This window comes from Metopolophium dirhodum, chromosome 7 (genome assembly GCF_019925205.1).
Source record: "Metopolophium dirhodum isolate CAU chromosome 7, ASM1992520v1, whole genome shotgun sequence".
In the NCBI taxonomy this organism is placed as follows: Eukaryota; Metazoa; Arthropoda; class Insecta; order Hemiptera; family Aphididae; genus Metopolophium; species Metopolophium dirhodum.
The window spans coordinates 4,739,077-4,751,576 of NC_083566.1; the positions used below are offsets into that span (position 1 = coordinate 4,739,077).

General features: G+C 30.2%; 1 protein-coding gene across 1 annotated transcript in view; it reads left to right on the forward strand.

The window, feature by feature from the left end:
* Window positions 1-3,464: 3,464 nt before the first annotated feature.
* LOC132949254 (leucine-rich repeat-containing protein let-4-like) overlaps window positions 3,465-12,500 on the forward strand; it is a 30,356-nt gene continuing 21,320 nt past the window's right edge. Inside the window, exon 1 of the mRNA XM_061020042.1 lies at window positions 3,465-4,019. The gene's annotated coding sequence lies outside the window, so the exon portion shown is untranslated. The remainder of the gene's footprint in view (window positions 4,020-12,500) is intronic.

Genomic DNA, 12,500 nt, shown 5'->3' on the forward strand with positions numbered 1-12,500 from the left:
TATTAAATTCTAATAATGGACGTTAATCGACATAATAATATGGCAGGCACTTGTTTAAATATTAATATTTTTCCTACGATTATGGTATGTGTGATATCAACTACTATATAACTATTTATATTATATTTTAAAATGTTAAACAAAATTTCATATTTTAATGAGTCAATCTATAATACTATTATGTTAACTTCATAAATAATTAAAATACTACTAATTCCTATATAGATGGATCAAAATGTTTAACGGTTAACAAATTAATTTTATACAATTCAATATAGGTTCTAATATTGTAATTTAATATGTTTTCCAAGTTCAATTTATATTTAATGTAACCTAACCGATAAACCTTTAAACAGCTCAATTGAAATTTAAGTAGGTACTATGAATTTTAGAGAACATTTACACGCGATATATGGGTGTTGGTAAATTTATTGTATTTATCCGCGAGGGCATTATTATGTATAGGTAACCTTTCTTAACATCGACTTGAGCCTGTCATTGAGCAAACATGCATGCATAGACGTTTTATTTTGCTAATCTTTGGTACGTATTATATTTTATAGATACCTGTTAATTATATTATAATCATACATTTGTATTGCTATATTTTCTTTTTAAAATTACAAGAAAGTACCTAACTAATAAATAACAATAGAAAGGTTATTTTTATAAATACCATAGGTATTATGGATGGTTGTTAAAATATAATCGTGTCAGGAAATTCCCAAAAGAATATTTTAAAAAAATTAGGTATTATACCTACTCAATATAGGGAATCGCTTGTGGTAAGAGTAGGGAGTCTGTTAGAATATTAATTAATTAATTATACACAATTTTAGTTTTTACAGTACATAATATTGATAAGAATGAAAACAAAACAATAAACTAAAACTAGTTTTAAATAATAAATACAACTGTTATTATTGTAATAATACAATAATTATATTATTATATAATATATTTATATTAATTTTAAGCTATTTACACCATTATACCGTACGCTACTGGTATTATACTATTATGATAAGTTAATGACAATAGTATATGACATAATATTATTATAATTTATTATAATTGCTATATAGCCGCAGACCTTGATTAACGTATGCGCAAGGTATAAGCACATGCTTAGGGCGGCTAGGCAATTGGATGGGCTATTTTGTTTGTAGTATTAAATCAAACTCATCATAGTATTCGAAATTTAAAATCTTTTTAATGACAATACTTCTATGATAACATCATAAAAATATAAATTCAAATAGGTTATCAATTTTATAAATATATTGATATCATTTTTTTTTATGTCTATTGTTTATGAAAATAGAAGACAAATATATATATATATATATCGTCTGAAAATTCAACAGCCCTCACAATGTTAACATATCTTAAAAGTAGGTAAAGAGTTGGATGGTGTTTTTCCAAATCTTAATTGATAGTCTTAAGAAAGTTTCTGAGTACCAACTACACTTGTAAATTGTACGGGCAATTTTTCATTTTCAGTCGGGCCAGTCTCAACGGGTAAAAAACTACACACGAATATGCGATATTGCAATCTACTAAAGTACTATGTCAAAGGAAAGATTAAATGCTTTTTCTTAAATCCAGTCCTGTGTATAGTTAATATTACATGTGATTTATTTTTGACTAAAATCAGTTCAACCAACCTTATTACTAATAGAAAAATAAATTACCAACTATAGCATTACATAAATGCACCTAGCTATAATTAAATAGGTAGCATTAAAAAATATAGGCTAACAAAACTAATCGTCCTTTTTTATTGTAATTCGATGTATAACTGTAGAGACTTTAATATTTCTTAGAAAATATTTATTATTTAGTATTTTCATGAACACGAGATTAATTACAAAATTATATGTTTGCTCTTTTTTTCTATAGATTGACATTTGATATTTCCTGCTTTTTTGTTACAAAGTTCTCCATAAGTAGTTGTTCTTACCCCAAATAAATAATATCTAAAATACATTGAAACGGATTGTGTTTATAAGCGTTTAACATCTCAATTTTTTTCGAAAATATGTAAACTATTTTGTAGTTATAATATATTAAGGAGGAAGTGACATCTTATATTTTACTACTCACAGAATTCACCAATATAATATAATTTATACATGTAAAAATAACTACCTATATAAAAGTCATTGAAGTTTTGTAAAGTTAGTTGAAAATATATCAAGTGTTAGTACTCACGTTAATTCATATAGTGAGCATAAGTTTAAGCATACCTATGCATTATACATATTTTAATAACTAATACCTATTAGTAATTATTATTACAAATGTTCGGATTTTGTAGACATTTAATTTTTTATCTGTTGGTCTTAAACAAAGCTATAAATTCGATTTATACTACTTAGAATAAAATACTTGACATTTTATCTAGCTATTCACTTTTAAGTAAAACGAAATTTTTTTCGCTTTCCAAAATAGATAATACCTAACCTCGAGGACACTCGATCGATAATACGAGATATTATATTAGGTTTATAGATAAATTATTAATAAATCGTGTCTACTATAATAATTGTCTATAATTGTATAATTGTATACTCTGGTCGTAACCCTGTAATAATAATAATTAATAAATAATAATTATATTGTTAAATTAAATCTTAAATGGCTTAAATTACTGGCATTTATAATTTAATAATACTTTTAAATTTTCATTAATTAATCTGATTGTTGGTTTTTTTTTGCCTGCCATATTAATTTGTAGTAAAAAATCGGCGTGTGAAAATTTGAGCACATTAATACAAAATATCCAAAAAATGAGTCAAAAACTACGATACAAATTACGATTCTTATTAGTGCCCGAGCTTTCAGCTTTAATGGGTACAGCACACACCTGTCGCAGTAATAATTTTAATGACGTATGTTTGCATAACAATAATTATAGTAATAATATAATGTCATTCGTATTACATAAGGTCGATAACGTGGTAGATACGAGTTCTCGGAATATAATAATAATATAATAGTATTACGAGATTGAATACTACTATAGTCAGACTATATAGCTGGTATCCCCTGTATACAGAGTCGGTGGAAAAAGACTGTTCGTCGTGCGCAGGTCGTCGTAATCGTCGATATAATAATATGTAATAAAAATGTTATAATAATAATAATAATATGATAATATTATAATAGTGACGACGATGACGATAATAATAATAATAATAATAACAATGCGATCGAGCACAAAACGAGAGTACCTATTACCTATATTACTATTGTCATTATCGTTTACCTCTCTATACCACTATTATAACACTATAGAGAGTAGATAGGTACCTACGTCCTATTATGATGATGAGCCGCACGTGACAAAAGTTTAACGGCGGCGGCAGACAGCGCTGCGGTCGAGGGTCAGCGAAGGTCGCGTCGCCGCTGACGGTTCAGACGACGTACGCCAGCGTACGCGGGGAGGTAAAAAACGCGCACAGACACGACCGACCGACCGCGTCTCGTGTGGTAGGAAAAAACAAATCTCACGCCGCCGCCGCGTTCTGGGGGGATCGTATTTTTTCGACCGCGACACCGCCGCCGCCGCCACCAGTTGATTCACGTTTTTCGTACCGGACGAGCGCGCCCGCCCGAACCACCACCGACCGTATCCGACGCCGCCCGGCCACCGCCGCCGCCGCCGCCACCGCCACCGACGCCGCCGCAGTCTGTAGGGTCAAAATAATCGCATCCCATATCGCTCGAGCGCGTGTGTTCGTCCGTCCGTCCGTCCGTCCGTCCGCGTTTGTCTCGCGTCACACGCGCCCGCGCCACAACGCACGCCCATACCGTACGCCGCCGTCGACGTCGCCGCACGCGCCGCACACAAGGTGCCAGCGTTTTCGCGGTCTGTCGCAGAATATTTTTTTAATAATAATCATTATCGCAGTTCGCACCCGTGAGCCATAATATTATAAGAAGAAGACGACGACGAAGAAAAGGGATTTCTCTGGCCGATCGAGGTACTGGGAACACGCATTTTAATATTTCCGGTGAGTAACGATAATAATAATAATTGTATTATGTCCCGTCAACACTTAGATTCCCAAGACACCATCATAATATTATAGGTACGCCATCATAATATTATTATAATATTATTAATAATTGATAAATGTTTATCATACAACCGCTCGTCCTTCCCGCTTTTCCCGTTTCTTTACCGAAATTGTCCACTCGCTCGCGATTTTCTTGGCATTTTACGCGCGAATTTATTATTGGTGCACTGCTCGCAGTACATAGTACCTACGCTCCGCGCGTTCCAATGCAACGGTTATTTTTACGACTCAGGTACTTTTTTCCGCCGCCGGTCGTGACTATAGAATATTATGCTATAATATAATAGAATATTATCGTACATTATGTTCGTTTTTGTTAAAACGTATCAATAACGAGAGTATATTATATACCTATATATTATTTTATTGCGGTCCGAACGGAACATATAGTATAATCCGCAAACGGATAAACTATAGATTATTTTGATTAACGTTTGATTTTATTAATTCAATTATTTCCGGCGATAATAGACTTGTTAGTGAAACTTCGGTGTGCACACTTATCATTATCATTTGAGTAACTTGTACTTTCCTACATTACAACACATAGTTGGGACAGATTTAAAATTAGAACGATTTAAACGAATGAATAAAGGCCGGCTATTAAAACCATTAAATATGCCAACAACAATAGTTGGCACTTTTTACCATGGTCAAGGATTTTTGGAAAAGTTACAACCTACGTATTTCATCTTCCGGTTTCACTAATCTTATCCTAAAGATATAGAGAAAAACAATATTATAGAATAGAATAAACCCCCGAATAAACAAACGGTTTGATTAATTGATTATATCATTATGCTTAACATTTAAATACCTATAATACCTGCTATTAGTCCATTTTTCATTCAAAACAGTTAAATGTAAGAAACAAAATGTTCTTTTATAATCAATTTTAATCGTATAGTGTTATAGGTTAGTTTAACCTACCTTAGTAATGTATAACTATATAATGGCGTTACAACCTATAAGGTTTTTCTACCTGGAACAGTTGAATTGCAAACGTTATTAAGGGCTGATGCCTGCTGAGTATAGTAAATTGAGCATTTTATTAAAGAAACTAAAATATTATATTGGCAATGATACGATAATGGTTGGTGCGTGGTTCGTGGGTGGGTGGGTGGTGGAAAGGTATGCCAAAATATATCCACCCCAGAGAGCCAAACATGTGAGTCTGCTTCTGGTTACTTCACTATCATATACGAGATAAATATCAGGATTAATAATATATACGTTATAATAGTATTGCTTTTTATTTCATGCTGTATACAAAATATGTGTAAAATCAACATCTTGTTATACCTATATACCGGATACCTATATCATTAATAAGTAATACAAGTATCTACATGCCATGTTGTTTCAAGCTTGGTGTAAAACTAAATTTAACCTTAACATATGTTTGTTAAATTTTGTTTAATAAAATAAATTATTGTTTATTAAGCAGGAAGTATACTTCCCCAATCCTGACCTTAACCTTGTTTTTTAGTGAAAACCTGCTCAATGAATACAGAATAAATCGCTCAATAATGAAATTATATCTATAATAATATATAATATTCATTAGGTAGTTTATTATGTTATTCAGACCTACTACAAATTACAACTACATCATGGTTACTGTCGTATATTTTAATTATGATCGGCACCATAATTTTTTACGTTACCGCTAACTCTCAATTTTATTTCTTGGTTTAAAATTATCATTTCACTGGACATCTGGACTGTAACATTTTTAACTGGTTAAGTATCATTATTTTTCGTCATTTTTGATTCATGGTTTAATTTTTTATCGACATTTACCAATGATGTAGATACATATTAAGTTTAAAATAGTTATATATATATGATACATATATTATGAATTATGATCTATGATCATACTAACATATTTATTAGTTTTAATTAATTAGAAATACAGTTTTTATTGCTAGAATATAGTTGGTATACGCGTACAATTCAAATCAGAGCTAGATCAAAAATTATTTTTATAATAAAATATTCGTATGTAAGTAGGTATATCGTATATATGGTGTATATAATATATATATATTTTTTAAATAGTCTGTGTTGACAGATATGTTATGGATAAATCAACACAGACCACGGGACATCATATATAATATTTATGGATATAACTATATACCCAAACAAGTACCTGTATAATATTACAATTTCACTTTTTAAACATTTACCTATGCAAGGATCCAGAATTACTCATCTGGAAATTATTACATAACATTATAGATTAATGTTTAATTAAATTTATGAAATAATTTTATTTTTGTTGGTAATCAAACATAATTAAAGTAAATTATTAATAATAATAATAATTATTGTATGTTAGGTAATATGCGAATCAGTTTGAAAAAAAAATGTTTGCCATATGTTTGCCATGTTTGTTAACATACAAAACGTTGGATACCTACCTATCTGTACGGAAATAATGGCCGTAATTCTGTTATAGATGATATTTTCTTACGGGTTTCTCGAAGCATTTGAATATCATATATCACGATGTGTGTAACTATAATAATTATAAAATCATATTTAAAATACTATACCGATAAGAACTTTTCTGTGAAAATATTCAAATTAATAAATGTATAACAAAGAAAATAATCTAATACATTTCTACAGAGAAAACACCGCCAGAAATAATATGATTCCATAAATATAATATTATGTGTGATAGGTACATAGGTTAATGTACAAAAAAGTAAACCATATAGGTATAATTTAGTATCCATACGGATGAAATCAAACGTAACTAGTAACTACCAGCATGTATGATTACATGGACATTAATTATATGAGGAATTAAAAAAAAAATGTGATGTTTTATAGGCTCGATGTTTTATACGTGAATTTTGTGTTTTAGAAATATGATTACGTAAAAAAATTGAATCTTTCACCGCTTCCACACCTTGTGATTACATGTTATCATGCTAAGCTCGTGTCACTTGGTGTTTCTCTGGTTCATTGCATCTTAAAAATATATTGTACTTTAACCGTTTCACTTCCATTCTGTAGCCTATACAATTGTATGTTATGTTGCAACATCACTCATGGGGTTTTAGAACTATGAAAACAGTCAACAATTATTGTATATGTCACTTGACGCTATTAACAATATTATTAATATATTATGTGGAAAACGAAGATATTTAACATATGATATAATTTGAAAACCATTATCAATAATATTGTTTAATTTAGTTGAAATATATAATTATATGATTTTAGTAAAGGTATGCACCTATATAATACTCTTGTTATAATACACTTGTTTGAGTAGACTTTTGCCTTTCTAAAACTATAAAAAGCGTCTGAAACGATAAATGAGGAAAAATAATTATGACTACCCGATGAAAGTACCAATTTTTTTTACTCTTTTATAGCTTGTTTTAGGTTAGTGCAATTCGTTAATATTACGTCAGGATATGCCAATTTATTGCCACATAATTTTCACTTGTCTACATGTATTTGAATCACCATTCATCACATTCAGTAGGAACTATTTAAATAAAACAAACAATATAATAGTCATTGCTTATCATACTTCTCGAACAATCTAAATAAAATAAAACAAAAATTAATTGATGCCTAAGTATAATATTGTCTACATACTTTCTTTTAACAATAATAATAATAATTATTATATTAGGTATATAGGTATAACTATTTTACTTAATCTTAAAGTCAATCAACTACAATAATTTATTGTGTGTAACGTTTCACATCTGCTCCAAGTTACATAGATAACCATTAAATATATTTTATTTAAGTTTAAATACATTATCAAAAAAAAAATGTAGGATTACGACGCTTCTTATAGTATTAGTAGTAATTTTGCAAAGACAGGATTTTGCAAATATTTTTACTTCTAGACATCCGATTCTTTACACACAATCCAACGTCTAGACATTCAAAACTGTTTAGGTATTTCAGTTTAAATTCAGAGTATAAATGGCTGGATTGGAAATAATACCAGTCGCACCCATTTCCCGTCCCTTTAACCAGTCGATAAAGTGACAATGACGCCATACGCATATATGTCGAATTGTCGACCCACAATACAGGTAAAATAAATTATGATTCTATTGTATACGCATCACACATTGTATATATTGAGGGATATCTTTTATATTATTTCTCTAACCTTTCCACTTAGTTTCATATCTGAATTTTATCTGATGTATTGTAGGGGATAAAAATGACCAAACACGGTATTTTATCCATTAACCCACTACCATTTCAAAAGAATGTATAGGTGTGGTAACATATAATATAATTGTAGTTTGTAATTCAGAATGTAAGCCTGCAAGCGAACAATTCTAATTTTGATCCATTTTCACGCGACTGTAAACTGAACTGTCACATCCACACTTAGCACATAGGAAAAATCATACTATGTATAATGGTAAATGATGCTACCAGACGTTTTCAGAAAATTTGGGAAAACATAATATGTACATAAATATACAAAATGTATACTTATTTCACATTATATCCGTGAAAATCCAAATAATTAAACAATGAAATATTTCTAAAATGTACATTACATCCATTTAGATTAAAAATATGATGGATGTGTGCAGCGGGCTATTAATTGTTTTTCTCACTGACTGAAGACCAACATGGTGAATTCACGTTCAGCAGAATTAATCTTGTATAGTTAGCTTTAATATCAGAATGAATTGAACCCTGAATTGAATATCATTAAACTCAATGTTAAGAAAGTTATCCGTGTTTTTTCGGTTATTTAAATTATTTATTTTTCTGCAACATCGCATATATGAGCATTTTTTAATTGTCATATTTTGCACACCCGTTACTTGAATACAAATCGAAGTAAAGTAAAAATAAACATAGGTAATGTTCTTAACTCTGAGTTTGCTAATAGGCCAATTCACTCTTATATCAAAGCTAACAACACAAGATTGGTTCTATTGAACGCAAATTAATTCCCTATATTATTGCGGTTGGCCCAGAGAGAGAAAACAAAATATAGTGCGCTGACATCCTCTTATAAATGTGTTCCGTAGTCGACCAATATACAGACACGCGAGCGCTACATTTATACTTTATCAATAAATATTTAAAAAAAAATACCCCTTGAGGTACCTGTCAATCATACTGGCTGATGAACTGGCTAATGGTATACTCTGTGCAGTATGCATGTATTATTCAATTAAAAGCATTGCTCCACAATATGTCTAGACACGTGCGTTTTACTCGATTACTAACAGTTTTTTTTTAGCCCGGTTATACCGCAGGGTACCTACATTTTATAATTCACGGTTTACGTGCTGAACTGTTGCACATTTTTAGAAATGTATTGCCAATTTAAGTACTTTCTAACAGCAACGCTACAAATTATATACCTGGGTAGGTATTTGTAGCTAACGTAATAAATATTGTATTTGTTAAATCAATTTAAATTTTTTAGTTCCGTAAGTTCCGTTACCTTTTAATATTGGACACGTGTTGTGCAAAGTTTTTGAAAAAATCTCAATAATAATTTATATTATTCGATATTAATCGCAAAAAGGTTTTCAAGAAATATATAAATACTTATTATAAAATGTGGGTGGCTATATTTGTATCTATTTTGTTTATAAGAATACATAATAATTAAAATTAAATGATGACAGACAGATAGATTACATGTAACTATGTTGTATATATGGTAATTAACTATTTATTTAGAAAAATAAAAATGTAAACAAAAAACTGTTTTTGATATCAGAATGGTGACAGCATCAGCTATTACTATAGAACGTAGAAAATAGGTAGGTATTTTTTGAACGCATAAATTATGTAGGTACCTTGCTCACGTTAGAAATTTCAATAGCTGGTTAAAGCTGTATAATACGTCTAAGTATACGGTAAAATGAGTACATTTTGATTTTCTTTTGTCATCAATCGTTTAAGTCTTTGCGGAGTAGTACACATTATAGGTAGATTAAGACACCGGTCCTATAAAAGCACGCGTACGGCCAGCGTAATATAATATCGGACAGTTATAAGTATACAGTTCCAATATTCTTCCGAAAGAAACTTTCCTACGGTTTATGTTATTGCGTTAGGTCAAAATAATAAATTATCTTTGTCGGAGATCGCGTCGGTAATACGGCCTGGCCCCGCTAAGGTGAGGGTGCGATTCCCGACGATTATGTAATTAAATTCAATTTATCTAAACTAACCAGGCCGGTTCACGTGCAAATGTATAGTGGACACAGTGCGGAAAAAAAACTAAGTATTATAATATCGTAATAATTTATATAGTAGACCGGCCGACCACGGGGCACCGACGACAGTGGGAAACGAGCAAATGATTTACAACAGGAAACATAGTTGTACTGTATACAGTCTACACTCATGTTCTTATATACATATGTAGATTATAGTATTATACGAAATACATCACACGCAGTCGTGCCCTTTTAAACACTTAAGGCGCGGTCCCTTTACACGTGTTTTCGGGTCACCCTGTATGGCAGTTTATTGCGAGAATGTCATATCCCACACGATCGAGTTTTCTCACGTTTTCTCCGTGCACACTGTACATATATATATATGTAATAGGTACTTACAAATTTGTAATATCTACTCGCGCGATGACAGCGAAAACGGATGACATTTGACATTTTATCATTATTATTTTTTGTTTAGGGGTTGGTACGGTGAGGGGGTTACAATCCAGGATTTACGTGGTCTGTGTTCCATATCGTATATAATATATTATTATATGAGCTGCAATGTTGTGTGCGTACCATCTGGTCATGTAAAATATTCAATTAACTCGAAAACCCGCATTGTCCTGTTGGGCCGCACACGGGAAAACGGACCCGTAGGCGGATCATATATATTATATTATTATTATTATTATTATACCATATACGCGTATATGGTTTTGCGCGTGCACATGTGGTCTTTAGTCTTTTGTTCAGTGAAAACTGAAAGTCGCTTCTGAACATTAGATACAATATAAACGAATACAAAAGATTGTTCAGATATCATGTACATTTTTTAAGGGCTCGTAACATACGTTTTTCATCCCGAACGTGACAAATTCCAAAATACAAATAATTTTATAGGTATAGGATTTTTTACTAATAGATTTCGATTCATCGACATGTGGTTTACATCGACATCGGATGTCAAGTGAAAGCAAAAATGGCTCTGCCGTCCAATGTGTTTACGACTAGAAAAGTTATTCCAGTTTAGTAGCCATATAACTACATTATTTAGTTTTGAACAAGCGTTAACAACAAGTGTTTGATATATACAGAGTGATTCGTTAAGTAAGCTCACCCCTATTTTTCACTGTAATGATGTAGGTTCATCAAATTCTGATTTTTAAAATGTTTAAGTATAGGTACTAAAGTATAGGAATTTCAAATATATAGATTTAAAAAACCATTTAAGGAGTGTTTTGTGGCGAATACCAACTACTTTATTTTCAAACGACAGTCTCACTTTTTCCTGTTAGTCAAATTACTTTTTTTTAAATGTTTATGTATTAAGATACATTTGAATTTGAACGAGTATTTGTTGAACAATTTAACTTTGTGTACTAAGGAGTAAGGATAATAAGTTCATGGGTTTGGAGGTATAATGGCGGCTATGATGATTTAAAAACTTTAATGAATTAAAATCATAGACGTATACGTCCGTAATTAATATTAATCCATCAACATTTTATAATTTGTAAGTATGCTTTAGTACCTATAATAAATACTAGATCCAATATTATTTTTATCCCTAAATGGTATAAAAATCTAAACAATCGGAGATATGGTCTTTAAATAAACTTATAAATTCATAAAGTCAGAATTCGAATAAATTTTATTATTAAATTTTAAAAAAATGGGGTTGAGAATTTTTCGTTAGATCACCCGCCTATCATGGTTACTAAAATACAATTTAAAATTGTTTTCATAATATTTTATATGAAGATTAGTTACTATCATAGTTATCTTAAATCATTGATACATTTTAAACCAACAATAATGTATCTATACAAATTATTTCACGTCTTATACTTGCATTTTTACCATGATCTGTAAATATATTTCAAATTTAGAAACGTTTCTAACTGTTAACTTTAATAGGCGGGGCAAAGAAGTCATACAGGATTTAAATTATATTTGTACCTTTTAAAATAAATTATTGCTTTAGTTAATCAAGATGAAAATTGGTTATATAATCTAATTACGTTTTATTGCTGCACAATTTTATAATATGCTATAATATTTTTTTTTAGAAAATCGTTACGTTATTATTTTTATTATCATTATTCTTTTAAGAACAGTTATATAAATTCAATTTTTAATAAATAAAAATTCAATGACACAAGTTGCAGTATTATTACAGTGAGTTAATTCTGTTTTATTTTTAGAAATAAAT